Source organism: Sapajus apella, unplaced genomic scaffold (genome assembly GCF_009761245.1).
Source record: "Sapajus apella isolate SASKATOON/1434 unplaced genomic scaffold, GSC_monkey_1.0 scaffold114, whole genome shotgun sequence".
NCBI lineage: Eukaryota > Metazoa > Chordata > Mammalia > Primates > Cebidae > Sapajus > Sapajus apella.
In genome coordinates, this window is record NW_022437054.1 from 2,395,850 (window position 1) to 2,423,637 (window position 27,788).

A 27,788-nucleotide genomic window follows, 5' to 3' on the forward strand; every position below is an offset into this window, starting at 1 on the left:
ACAGAGGGAGGCCCTGGTCTAAAAAAAAAAAAAAGGCCAAGGGAATAATGATACAACGATAGAGAAAATTAAAACATTTATGAAACGATTTTGCAAAGCTCTATGCAATTACATTTGAAGACATTCATGACCAAAAAGCGTATCTCAGGTTAAACACAAAAAGATATTGTATGACTCAGATAAATCTGGGCAACAGAGTTTACACTGAGGGTGCCATATTTTACGGCATGATGGTGCCTGTGGGGTGAGGACAGCGTCCTGCATCCTGGGGTACTAAAAGGAAGACATTCTGGATTAGGCATCACCAGGTACAGGTTCCAGCCAGACAGAGCTTTGTGGCATTCTGATACTTATGACTATATTCCCCTTAGGAAGTCAATCTGCTTCTCTGTGAGTTTTTTATTTTTATTTTTTAGAAACGGATGTTTATTTTCCATCAACCTTATTTCCATGTTGTTGAAGAGCCCATGTAAGAACAGCTTAAGACCATTCAGTGGTTGCTCCTACCCATTCAGTGGCCTGAGTAGTGGGAGCTGCGGACCAGTCTCCCGCGGCAGGCTGACCCTCCAGTCTTCGGTAGGGAACTGCTGAATAGACACAGAGGGCACCCACATGCCCCCAGACCAGTCTGCAACCTCAGGCTGAGCAGCAGTGAACTCAGGAGCTGGGGCAGTTCATTCACCCTGAAATTCTTCCTTGGTCACAGCTTGTCAGCAGCAGCCTGCTCTTCTTTCCCAATCTCTTCAGGATCTCTGTAGAAGCAGAGATCAGGAATGACCTTCCAAGGGTGTCCACGGGAGATGGTGCCACGCATGCTCAGAACTTCCCTAGCCAGCATCCGCCACATCAAACCCACTGAGTGAGCTCCTTGTTGTTGCATGGGATGGCAATGTCCACTTAGCGCAGAGGGGAATCTGTGTTACACAGAGCAATGGTAGATAGGTTAACATAAGATGCCTCCATGAGAGGCTGGTGGTCAGCCCTGGGATCAGTAACCCCAAGGAGCCGTGGCTCCCAGAAGGCTGCTGGATCTCGTTTGTGAAGGTTCCAGGAGTGAAGCGGCAGCAATTGGAGTGGCTCCAGTGGAGCAGCAAACTTCAGCACGGCCCTCTGGCCAGTATTCCTGGAGGATACGACACCGACATCAGCAGGGTTTTCAATGGCAACAATGGCATGAGCTGCCAGCAGAAGCTTCTCCCAGGTCCTCCTCAGATTTCATGTAGATGCCATCACTTTTCCTTTTATCGATGTATTGTTCCATCTGGAAGTCAAGATTGCTGCCACCTAAGTGGGTTCCTGCTGCAAGGAACTTAAGGATATCCTCCTTCATTTGCAGGACATGAAGGGCTCCTGACACTGTGAAAGTTTCCCTTTAAATTACGACAGGAATCCAGAACAACGGCATATGGACCCCTTTGTGGGTAGTGCGGAAAGGCTTTGCTTCATATCTGATGTCTATAAAATGAGGTTTGTATTCTACCATTCCAGAACAGTAAGCCTAGTTTCTTACCGCTTCAGCAGCTTCTTAACTAATGATGAAAAATCCAACTTGGGTGACTTCAGACCTAAGGGTTGAGTAAAAAGTGTTGATTATATGGTGGCTCCATGAGCAGCCAGCCAGTGTGATGAGGGACATCTATCAGCCAAGCGAGGCCTGGAGTGAGCCCACTGGCTGTGCTGCCCATCAACTGGCCAAAACTCAGCTCCCGTCATCTGGCTGTCAGGCTGAGTGGCAGAGCCTTCAACCAGAGCTTGAACATCAAACATAAACCAGGGGGCAGGAAGGTGCTTAAGGTGGGGAAAGAAACAGGGATATCCCAAAGCACCCATTAGAGAGGAACATGATTGCTGTGTGCTGAGAAATGCAACAGCGTTTGAATCCCCAGGAGGCAGTGATGCTAGCTCATTTTGTTGGATGTGGTGTGCACAGACTGGGGCCAGAGCCCTGACTCTGCTGGTCACTCCGTGTACCCTGGACAGCTTGTAAACATTCCTGAGCAGAGCAGGGGGCACCCCTGTCAGCTATGAGGCAGCAGCGGAGCTGGGTATGCACAGTGGGTGACACTGGTTTCACCTTGTGAAGTGTCATTTTGTAATGGAGGTACCCTGAAAGCCCAAATAAAGCTTTAACTAGGTAGCAATTGGCAATTCCTGTGCTTTGAGGCTCTTCCTGAAAGCAACGAGGCCAGAACTGAGAAGGCAGCCCTGCAGAGCGTTCCTGCCACCTGGCCGGAAACTCCCCACGAACTCTGAACCTAAGGCTCTTTCAATGAACCCAGGCTACCAGCTGTGGTACTTGGCAAAAATAGGCATTTCGACCACTTCATACACCATTTGGTCTCATCTTCCCTCCTTACCAACAAACTACATGTGTGTTTTTTTCTCCTTGGCTTTCCTCACCCTAGAATATCCTAGAATGTTCTCGGTAAAAGGCCTGACTGGCTCACAGGCTGAGTTCTCACTGGGTGCATAGCAGCAGCTCCACACCCAGGCTTGTACAGACTAAAGGCAGCTGATTTTTTAAAGGTTTTTTTTTTTTTTTTTTTTTGGGGGGGGGGTCAGAGTTTCACTCTTGTTGCCCAGGTTGGAGAGCAATGGCTCAGTGCAACCTCCACCTCCCAGATTCAAGTGATTCTCCTGCTTCAGCCTCCCAAGTAGCTGGATTTACAGGCATGTGCCACCATGCCTACCTAATTCTGTATTTTTAGTAGAGACAGGGTTTCTCCATGTTGGTCAGGCTGGTCTTCACCTCCTGATCTCAGGTAATCTGCCCAACTAGGCCTCCCAAAGTGCTGGGATTATAGGCATGAACCACCATGCCAAGCCCCCCCCGCCTTTTTTTTTTTTGAGATGGAGTCTTGCACTGTCACCAAGCTGGAGTCCAGTGGTGTGATCTTGGCTCACTGCAACCTTCACCTCCTGGGTTCAAGTGATGTGAACTACTACTCCTGCCTCAGCCTCCTGAGTAGCTGCGACTATAGGCGCAAGCCACCACACCCAGCTAATTTTTGTATTTTTGGTAGAGACGGGGTTTCACCATGTTGGCCAGGATGGGCTCAATCTCTTGACTTTGTGATCTGCCCACCTCAGCCTCTCAAATTGCTGGGATTACAGGCACGAGCAACCACGCCCAGCCCAAAAATAATATAAAGATCATGAAACATTTTCCCACTCCATGATCTTACCATCTTAAAGTAGCTATTTTGGTGATCTGGAGTTAATACCCAGGTTCATTGCACATGTACATATATACTGCATAATCATAACCACAGTGCATTTAATTCATGCATTCTGTTTCTCAGTTAAGAAAATACTCTTTATGTTTCTATCAGTTCTGGCTTTATGAAGTCACAGAGGATCCCGTGCCCAGAAGGGAATAAACAATGACTAGTTTAATGCTCTGCTGTCAACATTTAAAAATTCTTAATAATTTTGAACATAGTGCCCAGTGTTTTCATTTGGGTGGGATCTGAAAATGATGTAGCTGATCCTACTTTCTATTTTTATGACTGTATGATTTCATAATTTACTTGCAAAATTATGATTTCATAATTAAGCTGTATCATATATAGATAATGTTACAAGAATATCTTTATGTCTATAGAATTTTGGTTTTTTAAATTATTCAACGCAAATTCTAGGTGGGTTTTGTTATTGTTATACATTAAGCTCTGGGGTACATGGGCATATCATACAGGATTGTTACATAGGTACACACATGCCATGGTGGTTTCCTGCCTCCATCCCCCCCATCACCTACAATAGGTATTTCTCCTAATGTTCTCTCTCCTCAATCTCCCCACCCCCAGCTATCCCTTCCCTAGCCCTCCAGCCCCCAACAGACACCAATGCCTGATGTTCCCCTCTCTATGTCATTGCTAAACACCCACTTATGAGTGAGAACGTACAGTGTTTAGTTTTCTGTTTGTCTGTCAGTTTGCTGAAAATGATGGTTTCCAGATTCCTCCATGACCCTGCAAAAAACATGAACTCATTCTCTTTTATGGCTGCATAGTATTCCACGGTGTATATGTGCCACATTTTCTTTATCCAATCTATCACTGATGGGCATTTGGGATGGTTCCAAGTCTTTGCTATTGTAAACAGTGCTACAATGAACATATGTGTGCATGTGTCTTTATAATAGAATGATTTATAATCCTTTGGGTATATACCCAGTAATGGGACTGCTGGGTCAAATGGTATTTCTATTTCCAGATCCTTCAGGAATCACCACACTGTCTTCCACAATGGTTGAACTAATTTACTCTCCCACCAACAGTGTAAAAGCATTTCTATTTCTCCACATCCTCTCCAGCACTTGTCTCCAGATTTTTTATATGATCACTATTCTAACTGGCATGAGAGGGCACCTCAATGTGGTTTTCGTTTGCATTTCTCTAATGATCCGTGATGATGAGCATTTTTTCATGTTTGTTGGCCGCATGTCTTCTTTTAAAAAGTGTCTGTTCATAACCTCCACCGACTTTTTGATGGGTTTTTTTCTTACACATTTGTTTTAGTTCTGTGTAGATTCTGGATATTAGCCCTTTGTCTGATGGGTGGATTGCAAAAAATTTTTTCCCATTCTGTTGGTTGCCAGTTCACTATAATGATTGTTTCTTTTGATGTACAGAATCCCTTAAGTTTAATTAGGTCCCATTTGTCTATTTTGGCTTTTGTTGCCATTGCTTTTGGTGTTTCAGTCATGAAGTCCTTGCCTACGTCTATGTCCTGAATGGTATTCCCTAGGTTTTCTTCTAGGGTTTTTATGGTGTTAGGTCTTATGTTTAAATCTTTAATCCATCTGGAGTTAATTTTTGTATAAATTTTAATAAAGGGGTCCAGTTTCAGCTTTCTGCACATAGCTAGCCAGTTTTCCCAACTCCATTTATTAAATAGGGAATCCTTTCCCCATTGTTTTTGTCAGGTTTGTCAAAGATCAGATGGTTGTAGATGTGTGGCATTACTTCTGAGGCCTCTGTTCTGTTCCATTGGTCTATATTGGTTTTGGTACCAGTACCATGCTGTTTTGATTACTGTAGCCTTATAATATAGTTTGAAGTCAGATAGCATTATGCCTCCAGCTTTGTTCTTTTTGCCTAGCATTGTCTTGGCTATGCAGGCTCTTTTTTGGTTCCATATAGAGTTTAAGGTTGGTTTCTCCAGTTCTGTGAAGAAGGTCAATGGTAGCTTGATGGGGATAGCACTGAATCTATAAATTACTTTTGGCAGTATGGCCATTTTCACCATGTTGATTCTTCCTAACCATGAGCATGGAATGTTTTTTCATCTTTGTGTTCTCTCTTATTTCCTTGAGCAGTGGTTTGTAGTTTTCCTTGAAGAGGTCCTTCATGTCCTTTGTTAGTTTTATTTTATTCTCTTTGTAGCAATTGTGAATGGGAGTTCACTCATGATTTGGCTGTCTGTTATTGGAGTATAGGAATGTTTGTGATTTTTGCACATTGATTTTGTATCCTGAGACTTTGCTGAAGTTGCTTATAACAGGAGATTTGGGGCTGAGATGATGGGGTCTTCTAACTATACAACCATGCCATCTGAAAATAGAGACAATTTGACTTCCTCTTTTCCTAATTGAATACATTTTATTTCCTTTTATTGCCTAATTTCTTTGGCTAGAATTTCTAATACTATGTTGAATAGGAATGGTGAGAGAGGGCACCCTTGTCTAGTGCCAGTTTTCAAAGGGAATGCTTCCAGTTTTTGTCCATTCAGTAAGATATTGGCTGTGGGTTTCTCCTAAGTATCTTTTATGTTGAGATACATTCCATCAATACCTAGTTTATTGAGAGTTTTTAGCATAAAGGGCTGTTGAATTTTGTTGAAGGCCTTCTCTGCATCTATCGAGATAATCATGTGGTTTTTGTCTTTGGTTCTGTTTATGTGATGGATTACATTTATAGATGTGCATATGTTGAACCAGCCTTGCATCCCCCAGGATGAAGCCAACTTGATCGTGATGGATAAGCTTTTTGATGTGCTGTTGGATTTGGTTTGCCAGTATTTTATTGAAGATTTTTGTAGGGATGCTCATCATGGATATTGGCCTGAAATTTTCTGTTTTAGCTGTGTGTCTGCCAGGTTTTGGTATCAGGATAATGTTGGTCATATAAATGTTGGATAATGTTGGTCATATAAAATGAGTTATGGAGGATTTCCTCTTTTTCTAATATTTGGAATAGTTTCAGAAAAAAATGGTATCAGCTCCTCTTTTGTACCTCTGGTAGGATTCGGCTGTGAACCCGTCTGGACCTGGACTTTTTTTTGTTGGTAGGCTATCTGCTGCCTCAATTTCAGATTTTGTTATTGGTCTGTTCAGGGATTTGATTTCTTCCTGGTTTAGTCTTGGAAGGGTGTAAGTGCCAATGAATTGGTAGATTCTTCTAGGTTTCTTCTAGGTTTACTGGTTTATTTGCATAGAGGTGTCTATAGTATTCTCTGATGATAGTTTGTATTTCTGTGGAATCTGTGGTGATATCACCTTTACCAGTTTTTATTACATCTATTTGATTCTTCTCTCTTTTCTTCTTTATTAATCTGGTTAGTTGTCTATCTATTTTGTTGATCTTTTCAAAAAAACCAGCTCCTAGAATCATTGATTTTTTTTTTTTTTTTTTAACTAAAGTAAGAGGCTTAATGGACTCATAGTTCCAAGTGGTTGGGGGGGCCTCACAATCATAGCAGAAGATAAAAAATGGCAAAGATACAAATAAAGCACTATTCCTGCATAACATTTCAAGTCTTGACCTTTTTTGTTTTGTTTTTTTAACTTTACAAACTAACCTATTTTTTTTCCCCATTTATTTATTTTATTGCATTTTAGGTTTTGGGGTACATGTGAAGAACATGCAAGATTGTTGCATAGGTACACACGTGGCAGTGTGATTTGCTGTCTTCCTCCCCGTCACCTACATCTGGCATCTCTCCCCTTGCTATCTCTCCCCAGCTCCCCACCCCCACCGTCCCTCCCTTATTTCCCCACAACTGACCCCAGTGTGTAGTGCTCCCCTCCCTGTGTCCATGTGTTTTCATTGTTCAACACCCGCCTATGAGTGAGAACATGCAGTGTTTGATCTTCTGCTCTTCTGTCAGTTTGCTGAGAATGATGGTTTCCAGGTTCATCCATGTCCCTACAAAGGACACAAATCATTGATTTTTGAAGGTTTTTTTTTGTGTGTGTGTCTCTATCTCCTTCAGTTCTGCTCTGATCTTAGTTATTTCTTATCTTCTGCTAGCTTTTGAATTTGTTTGATCTTGCTCCTCTAGTTCTTTTAATTGTGATAACAGGGTGTCGATTTTAGATCTTTCCTCATTTCTCTTATGGGCATTTAGTGTTATACATTTCCCTCTACAGACTGCTTTAAATGTGTCCTAGAGGTTCTGGTATGTTGTGTCTTCATTTTCACTGGTTTCAAAAAACATCTTTATTTCTGCCTTCATTTCATTATTTATCCAGTAGCCATTCAGGAGCAGGTTATTTAGTTTCCATCTAGGTGTGCAGTTTTGAGTGAGTTTCTTAATTCTGAGTTCTAATGTGATTGCACTGTTGTCTGAGAGACTGTTTGATATCCATCTTTTGCATTTGCTGAGGAGTGTTTTCCGATTATGTGGTCAATTTTAGAATAAGTGCAACGTGGTGCTGAGAAAAATGTATATTCTGCAGATTTGGGGTGGAGAGTTCTGTAGATGTCTGTTAGGTATGCCTGGCCCACATTTGAATTCAAGTACTGGATAGTCATGTTAATTTTTGTCTCGTTGATCTAATATTGACAGTGGGGTGTTAAAGTTTTCCACTATTATTGTGTGTGAGTGTAAGTGTCCTTGTAGGTTATTAAGAACTTGCTTTATGCATCTGGGTGCTCCTGTATTGGGTGCATATATATTTATGATAGCTCTATCCTAAATAGAGTTGCATTGATTCCTTTACCATTATGTAATGCCCTTCTTTGCCTCTTTTGATTTTTGTTGGTTTAAAGTCTGTTTTATCAGAGACTAGGACTGCAGCACCCCCCCCCTTTTTTTTTTTTTTTGCTTTCCATTTGCTTGGTAAATCTTTCTCCATCCCTTTATTTTCAGCCTATGTGTGTCTTTGCACTCAAGATGGGTCTCTTGAATACAGCACACCAATGGGTCTTTACTCTATCCAATTTGCCAGTTTGTGTCTTTTAATTGGGGCATTTAGTACATTTACATTTAAGGTTAATATTGTTATGTGTGAATTCAATCCTGCCATTTTGATGCTAGCTGGTTGTTTTGCCCATTAGTTGATGCAGTTTCTTCATAGTGTTCATGGTCTTTACAATTTGGTATGTTTTGAAGTGGCTGGTAGTTTCCACTGGTACTTTCCAAAGGGGTTGTTCCTTTCCATGTTTAGTGCTTCCTTCAGGAGCTCTTGTAAGGCAGGCCTGGTGGTGACAAAATATCTCAGCATGTGCTGGTCCTTAAAGGATTTTATTCTCCTTTGCTTAGAAGCTTAGTTTGGCTGGATATGAAATTCTATGTTGAAAATTCTTTTCTTTAAAGATGTTCAGTATTGGCCCCCGCTCTCTTCGGGCTTATAGTGTTCCTGCAGAGAGATCCGCTGTGCGTTTGATGAGCTTTCCTTTGTGGGTAACCCAACCTTTCTCTTTGGCTGCCCTTAGCATTTTTTCCCTCATTTCAACCCTGGTGAATCTGATAATTATGTGTCTTGGAGTTGCTCTTCTTAAAAAGTGTCTTTGTGGTGCTTTCTGTATTTCCTGAATTGGAATGTTGGCCTGCCTTGCTAGGTTGGGAAAGTTCTCTTGAATAATATATTGAAGAGTGTTTTTCAACTTGGTTTCATTCTCCCCATCACTTTCACGTACACCGATCAAATGTAGATTTGGTCTTTTTACATAATCCTATATTTCTTGGGGCTATATTTCTTTTCACTCTTTTTTCTCTAATCTTGCCTTCTCACTTTATTTCACTGAGTTTACCTTCAATCTCTGACATCCTTTCTTCCATTTGATTGATTTGGCTATTGAAACTTCTATATGCTTCACGGAGTTGTCATGCTGTGTTTTTCAGCTCCATTAAATCGTTTATGTTGTTCTCTACACTGGTTATTCTAGTTAGCATTTCCTCTAACCTTTTTTCAAGGCTCTTAGCTTCCTTGCATTGGGTTAGATCAACCTCCTTTAGTTAGGAAAGGTTTGTTATTTCCTACCTTCTAAAGTCTGCTTCTGCCAATTCCTCAAACTCATTCTCCATCCAGTTTTGTTTCCTTGCTGGGGAGGAGTTGTGATCCCATGGAGGAGAAGAGGTGTTCTGGTTTTTGGAGTTTTCAGCCTTTTTTCACTGGTTTCTTCCCATCTTCATGGAGTTATCTATCTTTGGTCCTTGAAGTTGGTGGCCTTTGGATGGGGTCTCTGAATAGACATCCTTTCTCCTGATGTTGAAAATATTTATTTCTGTTTGTTAGTTTTCCTTCTAACAGGCCCCTCTGCTGCAGGTCTGCTGGAGTTTGCTGGAGATCCACTCCAGATCCTGCTTGCCTGGGAATCTCCTGCGTGTGCTGCAGAACAGCAAAGACTGCTGTCTGTTCCTTCCTCTGGTAGCTTCATCCCAGAAGGGTAGCCCCCAGATGTCAGCCAGAACTCTCCTGTATGAGGTGTCTGTCAGCCCCTGCTGGGAGATGTCTCCCAGTCCAGACACATGGGGATCAGGGAGCCACTTGAGGAGGCAGTCTGTCCCTTATCAGAGCTCAAGCGCTGTCCTAGGGGATCCATTGCTCCCTTCAGAGCTGCCGGATAGGGTCATTTAAATCTTCTGACACTGTACCCACATCAGCCCCCTTTCCTAGGTTCTCTGTACCAGGAAGGTGGGGGCTTTATTTATAAGTCCCTGACAGGGTGCTGCCTTTTTTCAGAGATGCCCTGCCCAACAAGGAGGGAGTCTAGTGACACAGTCTGCTTGCAGTAATCTTGGTAGGCTGCTGTGGGTTCCACCTAGTAACTGTGTAAACTTCCTGATGAATTTACACAGGCAGAGTTAAAAGTGCCTACCTGAACCTTGGCAATGGCAGATGTCTCTCCCCCACCACCTCAAATGTCCTAGGTCAAGCTCAGACTGCTGTGCTGGCTGAGAGAATTTGAAGCCAGCGGATCTTAACTTGCTGGTCTTTGTGGGGGTGGGACCCTCCGAGCCAGATCACTTGGCTCCCCAGTTTCACCACCCTTTTTCAGGGGAATGAGCAGTTTTGTCTCACTGGCATTCCAGGCACCACTGGGGTACAAAATAATAACAATAATAACAACAACAACATAAAAAAAACCAGCTACAGCTTGCTCGATATCTTCCCAAACAGCCGCCCAGTTTTGTGCTGGAAACCTGGGTTGGTGGAGTCATAGGCACTGGAGGGAATCTCCTGGTCTGCGGGTTGTGAAGACTGTGGGAAAAGCGCAGTATCCTACTAGAGTGCCAGAGTGCTGGGAAAAGTCCCTAATGGATTCCCTTGGCTAGGGGAAGTTCTCCAGCCTCTTGCGCTTTCTGGGTGAGGTGATGGCCCACCCTGCTTTGGATCGCCCTCCTTGGGCTGAACCCATTGTCTAACCAGTCCTAATGAGATGACCAGATACCTCAGTTGGAAATGCTGAGATCACCCACCTTCTGTGTCACTCTTGCTGGGAACTGCGCACCAAAGCTGTTTCTATTCTGCCATCTTGCCAGAAAAACCTACCAAGAGTATTTTTATTTATTACTGTCAGGAGAACTAAACATATTTGATTTAAGCACTTATTTTTCTTTAAGCCAATCAATTAGAGCTCTTTTTATAGTAATAACACACAACACATATAGCAACACAAACAGAAGATTCAGCACTTGTTAAGATCTTTCATTTGCCGGGTTTTTAATTCAATCACTGGCTTTAGGGTGGAAACCTTGGAGGAACAAGGCCAGTAAACATGCATTTTTAGGGCCTAATAAGCAGGCACAGCTGAAAGCGGAGACAGATCTCTAAAATTAAGGCTACCATTTTATACTGGATCTTGGGCTCCCAAAAGGAGGGAGATAGTATGTGAGAAGACAGTGTAGTGTCTTCCAAAGGTCACCAACTTCAAGGACCAAAGACAGACAACTCCATGAATTTTTTTTGCAAGGCAACCCAAAGCCAATTGGCTTATTTTGTAATTAGCCCATTCCCCCATGGAATGTTTCTGTATTTTTCAGACAGCCAAGAGCATGTTTCTCTGATTTATAACTACTATTAACCACCCCTTACAGTGTCTTTTCTACTTAGTTATTACATACAAAAGCTTTCTCATAATTGTGCTAACCTACCCTGTATTAGCCTGACAGACTCCATCTTGCTGAGAGCCAGACAGACTCCATCTTAACCTCCGCCTCACCCTTCCCACCGTTTCTCCCTTGAGTGCATACCTGGGTCATGCTACTGTGCTGAGTCATGCTGTGCTTAGAACTATAGAGGCATATAACCATTGTAACCATATCCTGTTTGGCAAGCCCACTTGCTATTGTGAATACCCCCTTGATTGATTGATTGGCAAGTACTGAATACTCCCCTTGGTAACCAGCAATCATGGGAACTGCTTGTGTATACTCTCCTTAGTAATCAACAATCATGGGAGCCTCCTGCTTCCTGGTTACCAGCCTCCTTATCTAACTTGCTTGTTCTGCTTCTGTAAATTCTGCTTCAGCTAGGCTTCCCCTCCCCTCTCTTCAGCAAGATACAAAAAAGAATCAAACCCCTTCTTTGGGGCCAAGAGATTTTTGAGCGTGAGCTGATTCTCAGTCACCGGCAATAAAGGACTCTCAATTGGAACTCAGAGTGTGGTGCTTTCCTTCCAACTCCCTTGGTTACAACATAATGTGAGTAACTTGATACTCCCATATTTAAAATAGTAGTTAACACAATGCATAACAGAGCAGAGCCTTTTATTTTGAGAGGGAACTATCTACATTTAATTTGGGGGGTATAATGAGCAAAACAAAGTTTTTTTTTCCCCCCAAAATGGGGTGTGTTTTTCCCAAGGAGTTCCATGGAACTCCTGTTTTTCCCGAGGAGTTCTATGCCACCAGAAGTTATCTTAGGATCTCTCATGCATGCATGAAGACAAAAACTGGGGAAAAACAATTCAGTCAACTGAGAGGAAAAGAGCCTTTAAGTATACATATAATTTGAATACTCACTTTTAATTAAGCTGAGCACTCTTTAAGAAAATCCTTTTAAATTCCTTGTTACTTGACTTTAGCCACACCAAGAGGTTAAGATTTTCAGCTTTTGAACTTTACAAAAAGTAACCTCACAGGTGAAACTGACAAGCTTTCCTTAGGTTACAACTTAACTGCTGTGCAAAAGTATTTTCAGAGGGGTGATAGGCAGCTTTTGAAACTGTCATTGCAAAGTTGTGACTGAGACAGTGAAAGAGATTTGACCAAACAACTTCATTTTGTTTCCAGCCCCCAAGCTGTCCTTGCTCATCCCTGGTTTACAGGAGCCTGGTTTACAGTTTATAGTCTAAAACAAAGATGATAGCGGCCATTTCCCAAGATACACTTCTCTCTTACCTGGGGACCAGATCAAGAAACTAGCCACAAGATTAGAAACCATGGCCCAGGAACCAGGCAGCTGGAGGCAACAAGATTTTGACCCTCCCTAAACTGCTCTTAAGATCACTGCATAAAATATTTTGTAAACCCTGCCCCTGATGGATAGCTGCCACCACCCAGACTGACAAACTGGCTTATCTGATTTTGTGTCCCTCACACAGGAACTGACTTAGCACAAGAAGACAGCCACCATTGTAAAATGGTGAAGACTAAAACAAAGTATTGCCACGTGGCTGCAGGTCATGTTCCCAAATACATGAAACAAGATGGAGGCCTGTAGCCAAGTTTGTTACTGACCGTTTTGTTGGGCTGGCTTGAACTGCAGGCTTATGGAGTCCTGAGCCTGGATCCTAACCTAAGATACCCTTTCTTTGGCAGAACCATACAGAAAGACATGCAAAGCACACCAGATTGTTTACAGCTTAAGACCAACCTCACAAATCCTTCTTCATCAATTATAAATTTACAGAGAATATAAACAATGATCCTTATTACCCCTTTTACTAGTTGCACAAAGAGAGAGAAGCTAAAAGCCCGACTGCTTAAGAAGATTTTACCCTTTTGCTGGTATATCAGGCTTCTGGGCTCCCCCTAGCTTAACTTTAAGCCGAGCATTTTAAGGTTTGGAAAATTAACCTTTCCCAGGTTAGAAGAACATTACAAATGAGATAGAGGCCATTTTAAACCACGGAAGAAGGAAACAAACCTAGAAAGGCATTCCAGTTAGGGTTGTCAAGAGGTATTGCCTCTTTTTCCATTGAGAATGGCGTTCCCCTGTTTCTTTGCCTGCCCTATTTTCTCCTTTCCCGTTTAGCCTACTATAGGAGACATACTGCTCATCCCCAAAATTCTTTTTTGCTTGCAGAGCTGCCTATTTTAGCTGCAGTTAGGGTTTGGCTTGAAAGCAGCATAACAAGCTCCATGAAAGGTCAAATACCTGAGTTAAATTTTGGAAAGATTCTATATACCTATCGGGGTCATCAGAAAATCAGCCTAATCTCCCTTTTACTTGCCTAAGGTCCTGCAATGAGAAGGGTACATGAAGCGGTCCCAAATTAAGGGAATCCTCAGATGGTTCCCCTAGAACTTTCTTCTTTAATTTTGGGTACTTATTCTCTTTAAGCCTGCCTGATATGATTCCTAAAAAAAGCTGGGTTGATTTTGCAACACTTGCAAAGGTCTAGTAAAAAGGCCATGCCCTTATGCAAAAGAAAATAAGCCACTTTTTCTTCAAAGGATTAGGGTTGAAGGAGTACAAGTGCTTTAAAATACGCTCCAAGGGAGTGCATGTTAAAGACAAGCTGTTACTACCTAAAAGGAGAAGTGAGAATAAAAGTGTCCTTTTAGTGTCCTTCCTTTCGGTATGTGATCCAGGATGAAAACAAAAATAGTAGGGCCCCCAACTGTTTTTTCTCTTTGGATCCTGAATCCTGGCACTCATTTAAATGTGCTGCCCATGACTGCAGGCCTGACACTCCAAGCCATGGCACCAGAGAAACTAAACTTTTGGGCCTTAGTCATGCTTTCCCCCAGCAGTCTTAGTCTTCTGCCTTTTGTTTCCCTTCAACCTCCCAGACTTGTGTGGCCTGTGTGCCTTTCTAAAAAAAGATGGATTTCAAGAAAAACACGTAATTGAGCAAGGGCCCTTTAAGGGAGAAGGCGTGCTAGAATGAACTCTGTATCCTGCTATTATGGCCCACGCTAAAGCATTTCCCCATAAAAAAAATGGTCCCGATTAACTTCTGAACTTAAAATCCCCTTACTGATTAAGTACCGTCTTAAACAGGAGACAGAATAACTGTCTTAAAGAAATGCAAGAACTGAATGGCCATTTTCCTGCCAGTGGGACAACATCAAGACTAAAATTTGGCGACAAAACACATTTTACTCCTGTTAAAAGCAGAGATTTCCCATTCCCAGAAGAGGCCTAGAGCCTGATTTCTAACAGTGTAAAAGGAAGCTGTAGCTTTACTGTGAAAAATGAGGAACCAAGTGTGCCTCATGTAGAGGATTTCCATTTCCACAAAGTGATGCTGTTGACTTAGAAATGCTATCTGCTCACTAGAGAAGTGGGAGCAAATAACTTCACTGTGGAAGGAAAAGGGGAAAACTCTTGTTTCTAGACGGTAAAAATCCTTGTACATTTCATGCAGAGAAAGAGGCTGCAGATAGAGAAGAAAGAATTTTGTAATAGGATAGTTGAGGATTCTCTGCCAACACCTGGAATGGTCTGTCGGAGGCTGTGTCCCGGTCCAGAGGCCTCTGAATCACACCAGGGTGTGCCCTGGACAGAACTTTTCATTTGCCTCAGAACGTTTCCCATTCTCGCATGATGATGAGGTCTCTTGTGAAAAGAATCTAGTTCAAGCATGGCCAACATTCCCAGTACCTGTGGGTAATGGCCATGTTCTCCCCAGCAAGCCTCACATCTGTATCTTTGGTACAGCAGCCAATGCTAAGCATAAGTACTAGGCTGATGGTTGCCCACTGATTTATTTTAACACAGAGGCTAAGAGTGTCTCAGCATGACAGAACAGGTTTTACGCTTGCTCCCACACTCACCACTCCGACAAAGGCTGTACCTCAGATTTCCAGCCAGCGTACCAAAATGTTATGTCTCTGACCAGTGGAGGAACACCAGGGCTCATCTCACACGAATTGGATAAAATGACACAGACGGCTGGACACAGTGGCTCATGCCTGTAGTCCCAGCACTTTGGGAGCGCAAGGCAGGTGGGTCACCTGAGGTCGAGAGTTTGAGACCAGCCTGACAAACATAGAGAAACCATGTCTTTACTAAATACAAAATTAGCCAGCCGTGTGGCACATGTCTGTAATCCCAGCTACTTAGCAGGCTGAGGCAAGAGAATCTCTTGAAGCTGGGAGGTGGACGTTGCGGTGAGCCGAGATTGGGCCACTGCCCTCCAGCCTGGGTAACAAGAGCGAAACTGTCTCAAACACACACACACACACACAAGATGGTCACATGTGGAGTGGTTTTAAGGAGCGGCGAGTTTAATAGGCAATAAAAAAGAAGGAAGAAGAAAGAAGCAAAAAGTTCCCCTGTACAGAGACAGAGGGAGGGGGGCTTCAAAGCGGAGAGAGAAGACCCTGAGTGTGGTGGAAACATGGCACTTACATGAGGAGGCTGGAGGAGGTGGTGCCTGATTTGCACAGGGCTCAGGGGATTGGTTTGACCAGACATGTCACTCAGGTAGCCTCTGGAGGGGGGTTGGGGGGGAACTGGCCCTCCCACCCTAGCCTTTTAATATGCAAATACAGGCAACCATGATGTTCTACACACGTGGGGATATGTGGTGGTGACCATGTTGCCAGACACATGTGGTAGCAAGGGCAAGAAGACAATGGTGTGAATCTCATTTGGGTGGACCCAGTTTCTAACAGACAGCATTTGCATATCAAAGGTTGTTAGCCCATCTCTAAGAGCTGGGGCTTTCCTGCTAGACAAGAAACATTTCTGGAGCTGCTTCAAAAAGAAACAAAACTTCCCAAGGACCTTTATCCCAACTTCCTAAAATAATTTCTTAATAACTCCTATAACAACATCATCATTCTATTTTCTTAGTCTGCTTAATCTTAATATTTCTTGTACCAGTTGGCATATACGCTTATTTGATTATAGTTGGTCTCTCCCCACTAGAATGTAAACTCCACATTTCAGGGCCCTTGCCTGTTTGGTTTATTGCTGTTTGTTTCCTGTAGTATGTGCAGTAGAGCCTTAAGGATAGAGAGCATGCAATAAATAAGTAAATTGTTGATTGCACATATGTGCTAGGAAATAACCTGGGGTAGTTTACACCCACTAAAATGCTTTTTTTCTGAGTGGTAGGATTTTTGCATTTTAGTGGATTTTATATATTTAAAAAGAGCTATCTCTTAAGTTTTTTTTTTTTTTTTTTTTGCTGCAGCTGGGTGGCTGACCTGAGATAACTTCTAGTTGAATAGATCCTGTTTTGTTTCGTGGCCTCAGGGAGGTTTGGGTTATTGACAACATTCCCCTTCTAGTGAGTGGATAATCCTGTAAATTAATGAGCCCTTTTTGTTGGTGTGTTTTAGGTGACTACAGGAGGTTTTAAACATCACCTTAAAAATCAAGTGTAATTTTGACTACACTGCACTGTGTGGTAGAATTCAGTGAGTTGCAATTAAGGTGCCATGTCTGCCACTCTTCATTGTAGTAGGCTTACACTGCAAAGCACGGACCAAAGGAACGTGATTTCTGCTTTGTATAGACAACTCCCTCTAAAGAAGCTGCGTGTTTACAGGCCCATGCCTTGGAGGGACCTGTTTATTTTGTATATCTCAACATAAGAAAATTGCAGGAGATGTTCGGTTAGAGCTGAACTTCTAGAAGCTGCCTTCCTAGAAACAGTTCAGGTTGGGTGTGGTGGCTCACGCCTGTAATCCCAGCTACTTGGGAGGCTGAGGCAGGAGAACTGCTTGAAACTGGGAGGCAGAGGTGGTAGTGAGCCGAGATCGTGCCACTGCACTCTAGCCTGGCGACAGAACGAGACTCTGTCTCAAAAAACAAAAAAAAAAATTTAGGCATGGTGGGCACCTGTAATCCCAGATACTCGAGAGGCTGAGGAAGGAGAATCTCTTGAACCCAGGAGGCAGACGGTGCAGTGAGCTGAGATCATGCCATCATTGTACTCCTGCCTGGGCAACAAGGGCAAAACTCCATCTCAAAAAAAAAAAAAAAAAAAAAGAAAAAAGAAAAGAAAAAAGAAAGAGTTTAGGGATCCACTGACAGGTTTGAAACATAGGCACCAGAACCAAATAGCCTGAGGAAAAAGTGGGCTCTGCCTAGACCTCAAAGTATGAAAATACAAAGGGCACTCAGGTCCCTAACAGGAGTAAGACCCTGTAAGAATTGTAGGTCCTAAGCACGACTGGGCCAGCATGTTTAAAGGCGCCAGCTACACTGCAGATTCCTCTGAAATCCCCCAGCCTGCACCCTAGGGTGGGCACAGAGAAGGTGTGTGGCCAATGTGTACTTTGCCTCAAGTCTCCTCTGGTCAGCTTGCATTGGCCACACATCTTCTACATGCCCACTCTGGGCTGCAGCCTAGGGGATTTCAGAGGAAGCTGCAACGCAGTTGTCTTTAACACGCTGGCCCAGTTGTGTTTAGGACCCATAATGCTCACTAGGTCTTACTTCTGTTAGTACCTGAGTGCCCTTTATATTTTCTCTCCTTTTGTTTGGAGACATAGTCTTGCTCTGTCACCCAGGCTGGAGTGCAGTGGTGTAATCTCAGCCCACTGCAACCTCAGCCTCCCAGGTTCAAGCGATTCTCCTGCCTTAGCCTCCCGAGTAGCTGAGACTACAGGCTTACACCACCATGCCCAGCTAATTTTGGTATTTTTATTAGAGATGGGGTTTTGTTATGTTGGCCAGGCTGGCCTCAAACTCCTGACCAAAGTGCTGGGATTACAGGTGTGGCCCACTATGCTGGGTCACCCTTTATATTTTCATACTTTGGGGTCTATAAGGCCTTCTTAGAATATGTCATGGGGTCATTTTGTTGTTGTTAGAAATGTAACGGGGTTTTCTGAAAGTCTTGAGCTGAAAGATGTCAGCAGCTTTTAAAGACAATAGTCTTGCCTTTTCCTCTAAAATTATACTTCTTAAATTGGGGAAGTCTCTCAAAGCTGGAAAAGTAACATATAAATACTAGTAAGTTCTATGATCTGAATGCTTACCATGTGTCAAATATTTGGTACTCCTGTACTGAAACACAGGCATATCTTGGAGATATTGTGGGTTCAGTTCACACCACTACAATAAAGTGCATACTGCAATAAAATGAGTCACATAAATTTTTTGTTTTCCCAGTATAAATAAAAATTATGTTTACACTACACTGTAGTCTATTAATTGTGCAATAGCATTATGTCTAAAAGTACATACCTTAATTTAAAAGCACTTTATTGCAGGCTGGCTCATGCCTGTAATCCCAGCACTTTGGGAGGCCGAGAGAGGGGGATCACTTGAGGTCAGGAGTTTGAGATCAGCCTGACCAACATGGTGAAACCCCTTCTCTACTAAAAATACAAAAAAACAATTAGCTGGGCATGGTGGTGCACACCTGTAGTCCCAGCTACTCAGGAGACTGAAGGAGGAGAATTCCTAAAACCCAGGAGGCAGAGGTTGCAGTGGGCCAAGATTGCACCACCGCTCTCTAGCCTGAGCAACGGAGTGAGAATCCACTCTTGCCCACCTTCCCAAAAAGTACTTTATTGCTAAAAAATTATAAGGATAATCTGAATCTTTAGCAAGTTGTAATCTTTTTCTGATGGAAGTTCTTGCATTGATGTTGATGCCTGCTGACTGATAAGGGTGGTGGTTGCTAAAGGTTGGAGTGGCTATGGCAATTATTCTTTTTTTTTTTTTTTTTTTTTTTTTTTGAGATGGAGTTTTGCTTTCGTTGCCCAGGCTGGAGTGCAATGGAGCAATCTTGGCTCACCACAACCTCTGCCTCCCAGGTTCAAGTGATTCTCCTGCCTCAGCCTCCCAAGTAGCTGGGATTATAGGTCTGAGCCACCCTGCCCGGCTAACTTTGTATTTTTAGTAGAGACGGGGTTTCTCCATGTTTGTCAGGCTGGTCTCAAAAACACGACCTCAGGTAATTCACCTGCCTCGGCCTCCCCAATTTCTGGGATTACAGGAGTAAGCCACCACACCCAGCTGGTAATTTCTTAAAATAAGACAACAATGAAGTTTGCTGTATCAATCGACACTTCCTTTTGCCAAAGATCTCTCTGTAGCATGGGATACTGTTTGATAGCATTTTACCCATAGTGGAACTTCTTTCAATATTGGAGTCAATCCTCTCAAACCCTACTGCTGCTTTATCAACTACCTTAATGGAATAGTCTGAATCCTTTGTTGTCATTTCAACAATGTTCCTATTATCTTTAGCAGGAGTAGATTTTATCTTAAGAAACCACTTGCTCATCATTAGGAAGCAACTCCTCAGTCATTTAAGTTTTATTGTGAAATTGTAGCAATTCCGACACATCTTCAGGCTCCACTTCTAATTCTAGTTCTGTTTCCACCACATCCACAGTCACTTCCTCCACTGTGGTCTTAAACCCCTTAAAGTCATCCATGAAGGTTGGAATCAACTTCTTTCAAACTCCTGTTAATGTTGTTAATATTCTGACCTTCTCCCATGAATTATGAATGTTCTTAATGGAATGTAGGATGAATCTTTTCCAGAAGGTTACCAATTTACTTTGCCCATATCCATTAGATGAATCACTATCTATGGTTAACTATAATCTTAGAAATGTGTTTCTTAAATAAAACTTGAAAGCCAAAATTATTTCCTGATCCATGAGCTGCAGAATGGATGCTGTGTTAGCAGGCAGAAAACAATATTCATTTCTTTGTACTTCTCCATCGGAGCTCTTGGGTGACCAGGTTCATTGTCAATGAGTAGTAGTATTTTAAAAGGAATCTTTCTTTCTGAGCAGTTGGTCTCAACAGCGGGCTTAAAATATTCAGTAAACCGTAAGCAGATTTATCATAATTCTTAAGGACTTAGGCTTTTTGGAATGGTAAATAAAGTTGGCTTCAACTTAAAGTCACCAGCTACATTATCTCCTAACAAGAATTAACCTGTTCTTTGAAGCTAATTTCTCTGGCTACGAAATTTCTAGATGGCATCTTCTTCCACTAGAAGGCTGTGTCACCATATTGGTCCAATCTTATGCTGCTAATAAAGACATACCTGAGACTAAGTAATTTATAAAGGAAAGAGGTTTAATTGACTCACAGTTCAGCATGGCTGGGAGGCCTCAGGAAACTTACAATCACGGCAGAAGGGGAAACAAACAAGTCCTTCTTCACAAGGTGGCAGCAAGGAGAAGTGTCAAGCAAAGAGGGAAAAGCCCCTTATAAAACCATCAGATCTAGTGAGAACTCACTATCAGGAGAACAGCAGTGTGGGGGAAACTGCACCCATGATTCAATTACCTCCCACTGGGTCTCTCCCATGACGTGGGGATTATGGGAATGACAATGCAAGATGAGATTTGGGTGGAGAAACAGCCAAACCATATTATTCACTTGCATTGACAATCTGTTGCTTAGTGTAGTCACCTTCATCCATTGTTAGCTAGATCTTCTGGATAACTTGCTGAAGCTTCTCCATCAGTATGTGCTGATTCACCTTACACTTTTTTTTTTTTTTTTTTTTTGAGAGGGGGTTTCACTCATGTTACCCAGGCTGGAGTGCAATGGCGCGATCTCGGCTCACCGCAACCTCCGCCTCCTGGGTTCAGGCAATTCTCCTGCCTCAGCCTCCTGAGTAGCTGGGATTACAGGCACGCGCCACCATGCCCAGCTAATTTTTTGTATTTTTAGTAGAGACGGGATTTCACCATATGGACCAGGACGGTCTTGATCTCTTGACCTCGTGATCCACCCGCCTCGGCCTCCCAAAGTGCTGGGATTACAGGCTTGAGCCACCGCGCCCGGCCTTCACCTTACACTTTTATGCTAAGGAGATGGCGTCTTTCTTCAAACCTCATGAACCAACCTCTGGTAGCTTCAAACTCTTCTTCTGCAACTTCTTCACCTTTTACAGAATACACCTTTCACCTTCTTCAGCCTTCACAGAATTCAAGAGAATTAGGGCTTATTTCTGTATTGGGCTTTGGCTTAAGGGAAGGTTGTAGCTGGTTTGATCTTCTATTCAGACCACTAAAACTTTCTTCCTATCAATTGAAAGGCTGTTTCACTTTCTTATCATTCATGTGTTCACTGGAGTAACAATTTCTTTCAAGAACAATTTCTTTCTTTCTTCCTTTACATTCATGATTTGGTTCTTTGGAGTTAAAAGGCCTAGTTTTTGACCCATCTAGTCTTTGGACATGCCATGCACACTAAGATTAATAATTTCTGGCTTTTTAAAAATTATTTTAACTTTTATTATAGATTAACGAGGTACATGTGCAGGTTTGTTACACAGGTATATTGCATAATGCCGGGGTTTGGGGGACAAATGATTCTCATCATCCAGGTAGTGACCACAGCACCCAACAGGTAGTTTTTCAGCCCTACCCCTTTCATCTAGCAGTTCCCAGTGTCTTTTTTCATCTTTATGTCCACGTATACAAATGCTTAGCCCTCATTTATAAGTGATAACATGCACTATTTGTGTAGTATTTCGTTTTTTGTTTCTGCATTAATTCACTTGGGATAATGACCTCCAGGTGCTTCCATTTCATTCTTCTTTATGGCTGTGTACTATTCCATATGTACCACATTTTTTTCATCCAATCACCTGTTGATGGGCATCGAGGTTGATTCCATGTCTTTGCTATTGTCAATAGTGCTGTGATGACCATATAAGTGTATGAGTCTTTTTGGTAGGACAATTTTATTTTCAATTGCGTATATACCCAGGAACAGGATTGCTGAATTGAGTAATTCTGTTTTTAGTTCTTTGAGACATCTCCAAACTGCTTTCCACAATTGCTGAACTAATTTACATTCCCAACAACAGTATATAAGTGTTCCCTTTTCTCTGCAGCCTCCCCAGCATCTATTATTTTTTAGCTTTTTAATAATAGCCATTCTGACTGTGTGAGATGCTATCTCATTGTGCTTTTGATTTACATTTCTCTGATGATTAATGATGAGCATTTTTCATTCATTTTTAGCTTCTGATTTAAAGTGAGAGGCACGTAATTTCTTTCACTTGCACACTTAGGGCCATTGCAGTGCTATTCATAGGCATATATATATACGTATATGTGTGTGTGTGTGTGTGTGTATATATATATATATTTATATATATATATTTTTTGAGATGGAGTCTCACACTGTCACCAGGGCTGGAGTACAATGGTGCGATCTTGGCTCACTGCAACCTCTGCCTCCTGGGTTCATGCGATTCTCCTGTCTCAGCCTCCTGAGTAGCTGGGATTACAGGTGCACACCACCATGCCTGGCTAATTTTTTGTATTTTTAGTAGAGACGGGGTTTCACTACATTGGCCAGACTGGTCTAGAACTTCTGACCTCGTGATTCGCCTGCCTCAGCCTCCCAAAGTGCTGGGATTGCAGGTGTGAGCCACCGTGCCTGGCCCATAGGCATAATTTCAATATTGTTGTGTCTCAGGGAATACAGAAGCCTGAGGGAAGAGGGACTGGGAGAGACAAGTGGGGAGAGAGGGAGAGAGGGAGAGAAAGAGAGAGAGAAACAGGGAACAGCTGGTTGGTGGAGCAGTCAGAACACACATTTGTCAATTACATTCACCGTCCTACATGGGTGCCACTTGTGGAGCCCCAAGGCAATTACGATAGCAGTATCAAAGGTCACTGATCAGAGATCACCATAACAGATATAGTAATTAGAGCCTGAAATATTGTGAGAATTACCAAAATGTGACACAGAGACACAAAGTAATCACATGCTGTTGGAAAAAGGTCTCCAATAATCTTGCTCAAGGCAGGGTTGCCATGAAACTTCAATTTGTAGAAAACATAGAATCTGCATCATGCAATAAAGTGAAATGTAATAAAATGAGGTATGCTTCTATTCCCATTTCACAGATGAAGAAACTGAAGGTCAAAAATCATGTGACTTTCTCAGACAGTTCCTGGACTGTAGAAATTTAATCTCTATAATCCCTGACAAGAACAAGCATTGCCATTAAGCCATGCTGGCATGATGTACCAGGGAGTTAGTAAAACTGGTGGTGTTAGGGTTCTCTAGAGAGATGAGACTAATAGTTTAGATGTATATATAAAGGGGAACTTATTAAGGAGTGCTGACTCCCATGATCACAAAGTGGGCTCCCACAATAGGCCATCTGCAAGCTGAGAAGCAAGGAAGCCAGTCCAAGTCCCAAAACCTCAAAAGTAGGGAAGTCAACAGTGCATAGACTCTTGGCCTTCCGTCTGTGGCCAGAGTTCCAAGAGTCCCAAAGCTGAAGAACTTGGGGTCCTATATTCAAGGGCAGGAAGCCTTTAGCATGGGAGAAAGATGTAGGCTGGAAGACTAAGCCTAATACTGCCACATTCCCCTGCCTCCTTTTATCCTAGCTGCGTTGGCAGCTGATTACAATGTGCTCACCCAGATTGAGGGTGGGTCTGCCTCTCCCAGGCCACTGACTCCAATGTTCATCGCCTTTGGCAACACCCTTACAGACACACCCAGAAACAATACTTTGCATCCTTCAATCCAATCAAGGTGACACTCAATATTAACCATCACAGATGCAGAAGCTAAGACTCCAAAACTATGACTACATGCTGAGATTTAGCTGGTATCATTCAGGTTGAGATGCTAACCTTTCTGACTTGATAAAATCTGACCCTCATACAGCTTTGAGGAAGAGGCCAAGAAAGCCAAGTGGTCTTCAGGCCACATGTGAACAGAGCTTTGGCCACATGATGTGGCTGGAACGAAAGTCTGGCACTGTGGGAAGAGCACCAGCTGGGAGGACCCAGGAGAAGCAGCCAGCATGTTGGAGCAGCTCTTTGAAACCTGTGGACAAGTGGCAGAGACTCGTCCTCTGGCTGCACTTTTGTGGTTTTGGGCAGCTGTGGCACCAAGGTATGCTTTCTCATGTTCTGGGCTCAGTTTAGGGTAAGGTGAAGATACTGTCTTAGGGTTCTCCAAAGAAACAGAACCAAAGATATTTATAGATATATAAGAGAGGATGTATTACGGCAATTGGCTCATATGTTTGTGGAAGCCAGAGAGTCCCATCATCAGCCATCTGCAAACTGGAAAACCAAGAAAGCTGCTGGTGTGACTCAGTCTGAGTCTGAAGGCCTGAGAACCACACAAGCAAATGGTGTTAAGTCCTAGTACAAGGCCAAAGGCCTGAGAATGAGGTGGAGTGCTGGTCTAAGTCCCAGAGTCCGAAGATATGAGAACCAGGAATTCTGATGTCCAAGGTAGAAGGTGGGATGTACCAGCTCAAGGAGAGGGAGAAAATGTGTTCGCCTCTGACTTTTGGTTCCATCTAGGCCCATATGTGGGATGATGTCTATCCACATGAGTGAGGGTGAATCTTCTTTACCCAGTCTAGTGATTTAAATGCTAGTCTCTTTGGCAGATATCCTCACAGACACACCCAGAGATAATACATTTCCAGTTATCTGGGCATTCCTTAGCCCAGCTGACACCTTAAATGAACCATCACAGACAGACTGACCTCTGACCTAGGTATGTTAAAAGTCAGTCTTTGCCCAGAATGTGGAAGATCTGTGATTCATGAATTATCCAGAAATATTTGCTTTCTCAAGGTGTTAGGATAAAGTCTAAATCTTTCGACAACATTCCAATAGCATAAATGGGTATAACTGAGCTCATATGGTTTATTGCGTGTGCCATCATATCTGGATGAAGGGCTTACAATGCACGTGAAATCACCTTCCAAATGTGTAGAAAGCCACATAGAAACACGTGGCATTAGTTGTGAGAGTAACAATGTGTATCACTGGCAGTGATCACAAGGGTACTTATACTTTAACCTCTACACTGCAACACTATTTTTTTTTTTTTTAATTTTAGAGATAGGGTCTCACTCTATCACCCAGGCTGGAGTGCAGTGGTGCCATCATAGCTTACCATAATCTTAAACCCCTGGGCTCAAGTGATTCTCCCACTTCAGTCTCCTAAGTAGCTAGGACTGTAGGCATGCACTACCATGCGTGGTTAATTTTTTAATTTTTGTAGAGGTGAGGTCTTGCTATTTTTTTTTGACAGGGTCTCACTATGTCATTCAGGCTGGAATACAGTGTCACGATCTCAGCTCACCGCAGCCTCTGCCTCCCAGGTGCAAGCAATTCTCCTGCCTCAGCCTCCTGAATAGCTGAGATTACAGGTGCACACCACCACATCCAATTAATTTTTGTATTTTTAGTAGAGATGGGGTTTTGCCATGTTGGCCAGGCTGGTCTCAAACTCCTGGCCTCAAGAGATCCACCTGCCTCAGCCTCCCAAAGTGTTGTGATTATAGGCATGAGCCACTGTGCCCAGCCTGAAGTTGCTCAGACTGGTCTCAAACTCCTGGCAATCCTCCTTCCTCAGCCTCCCAAGTTGCTAGAACTACAGGCATGTATCACCACACTTGGCTAAGTGACACTATTTCCAAATAACCAGTATTTCACGGGACATCTTTATTCAGTAGGAGCAGGCAGGCAAAATGGTCTTACCTTTCTGAAAACTATATATAGTTTATATATATTTATTTATAACTTTTCCCCATGGGGTTGTAATGGTTTACAGCTGTGAGTAGAAGAGACTGCTGGGTGAGCTACACACTGGGTATTCACCATTTAGTCCACAGAGTCTAGCTGGTGTCAGGAATACAGCAGGTGCTCAACAGTTGTGTACTGAGTTAAACTGATGACAGCTGAACCACATTAGAATGGTGGTAGCCTCAGAGGGGCAGGCTCATTCCAGAGGCACATGCCACTGAGGGACTGACTGGTGGTCCACACGGTGCTATAGTGAGAACTCAATGAAAAGGCCCCACAAGACACCATTTCTCTCCAATAGAAACTTGCTTTGCTTGTGATTATTTACTCCTTTGAACAGGAGGTTTCCCTCTATCTCCCAGAAAATTATACGTATACAAATCTGTGAGTCTAGGATGTGAAGGAGACAACATTAGATGTGGCGTCTTCTGGGTCAGCCCAGGGAAGGCCCAGGGACAAGAAGCAGTGGTTCTCCTTCCCCAGCTGGTGCTGATATTTGGGGCTTGCTGTGGTCTTCTCCCAGGCGAGATCATTTGAGCCTTTTCAGGTCTAGATTTGGTTAAGCTGACTTAGGGGAATTTTCCACAGGAGCAAAGCAACAAGAAGCTTCCAAGCTCCAGTATTTCCAGACAAGCCGAAATTCTGGGTTTATATGGATAAAGTGGGCAGTTCTACTAGGAGACTATCAGGAGGAATATGGCGTGTCCAGGCCAGTAGCCAGAGAGTTGTGGGCTGAAATGAAATAAATGCTGGTGGTATTTCATATCCCCCATCAGAGGAAACCAGAAAATAGAGTTCTATTTGATTTATTGTTACAATATTTTTTATTATTAAATGGGAGACTAGAAATTTCAACTTAGAACTGCTTCTGTATAGCATTTCACAGTTTACAACACATTTTGAGTGAATGCTTTTTTTTTTTAAAAACCATTGGAACCTCATATCCAACTCCAGATAACATACAAAAAGCAGTTTGCGAGCTACAACATGGAATGCAAACACACTCTGTTGTATTTTATCTGTGAGTGTGTGGCTGAGGTTTTGTTATTTTTGGTAATGACAAGATTTTTCATCTGGACATTGCCAGGTCTTCATTTCCCTTGAGATACTTGAGACCCACATGTGACTTGTCTAAGGTCACATAGCTGGTGTGTTTAATAGAGCCAGTCTTCTGTTAGCCATACCTACTGCTAAAAATTAGCCTTTGCCGGTGAAGAGAAAAAAAATCTGTGGTTGGCTATCACCCCCACACTGAACAACAATGCTGCATTTGCAGCATTATTGACACCTAAGGTTGATGATGGTCCTGTCTCTTTAAGAAGAAAAAAAAGATCGCTGGATAGGGGGAGCAACTGACTGCGGCAGGAGCCGCCTGTACTCAGTGCGGCTGCGGGACAGTCACGCTGGGACCTGCAGATGGCACCGGAGGAAAACAAAGGCAGGGAGACCCTGATGCTCACAGCTCCCGGTAAGTCCGAGGTTCCAGCTGGGTGACCTGCGAGAAGGGCACCTACAGGACCGGCCTGCGGATGAGCGGGCTCCGCGGTGTGGTTGGCCATCCGGTCCCCTGAGCCTGGGAAAGCAGGGCTCGGCCACTGCAGCTGCTGGGGGGATGAAAAGGGACAGTCTCCTTAACATACCCGCCTCCAGAGAGGACGGAGGTAGACACGCCTTCAGCGCGCCGTGCAGCCGTGAGTAATGAGCTCTTTTGAAAACGCACAGTTTGGGTTGGCCGCCTGTGAATTTGTGGGTGAGGAGCGCTGCAGGGTAACTAGAGAGATCTGCCTCAGGGAGGATGCTGGACTAGCCGCTTTGTCATTTTAATTTCCACCCGGGTCGCCCTGCACGGCCACAATGGAGCCACTGCAGTAACACAGTGTGGGGTCCAGAGACTAGCAACAATAAGATGGGATTCTGAAAGTAGC

At 43.1% G+C, this 27,788-nt stretch overlaps 1 protein-coding gene and 1 pseudogene across 3 annotated transcripts in view; one reads left to right on the forward strand and one right to left on the reverse strand.

The window, feature by feature from the left end:
• Window positions 1-220: 220 nt before the first annotated feature.
• LOC116537926 lies at window positions 221-27,422 on the reverse strand (annotated as a pseudogene).
• The window catches only part of SACS (sacsin molecular chaperone), a 100,493-nt gene continuing 99,923 nt past the window's right edge, over window positions 27,219-27,788 (forward strand). For 2 of the 3 annotated variants that reach the window (XM_032260091.1, XM_032260094.1), the window contains exon 1: window positions 27,219-27,331. The gene's annotated coding sequence lies outside the window, so the exon portion shown is untranslated. Of the gene's footprint in view, window positions 27,332-27,377; window positions 27,555-27,788 lie in introns of those variants that run through there. The other variant, XM_032260092.1, reaches the window with a different exon arrangement.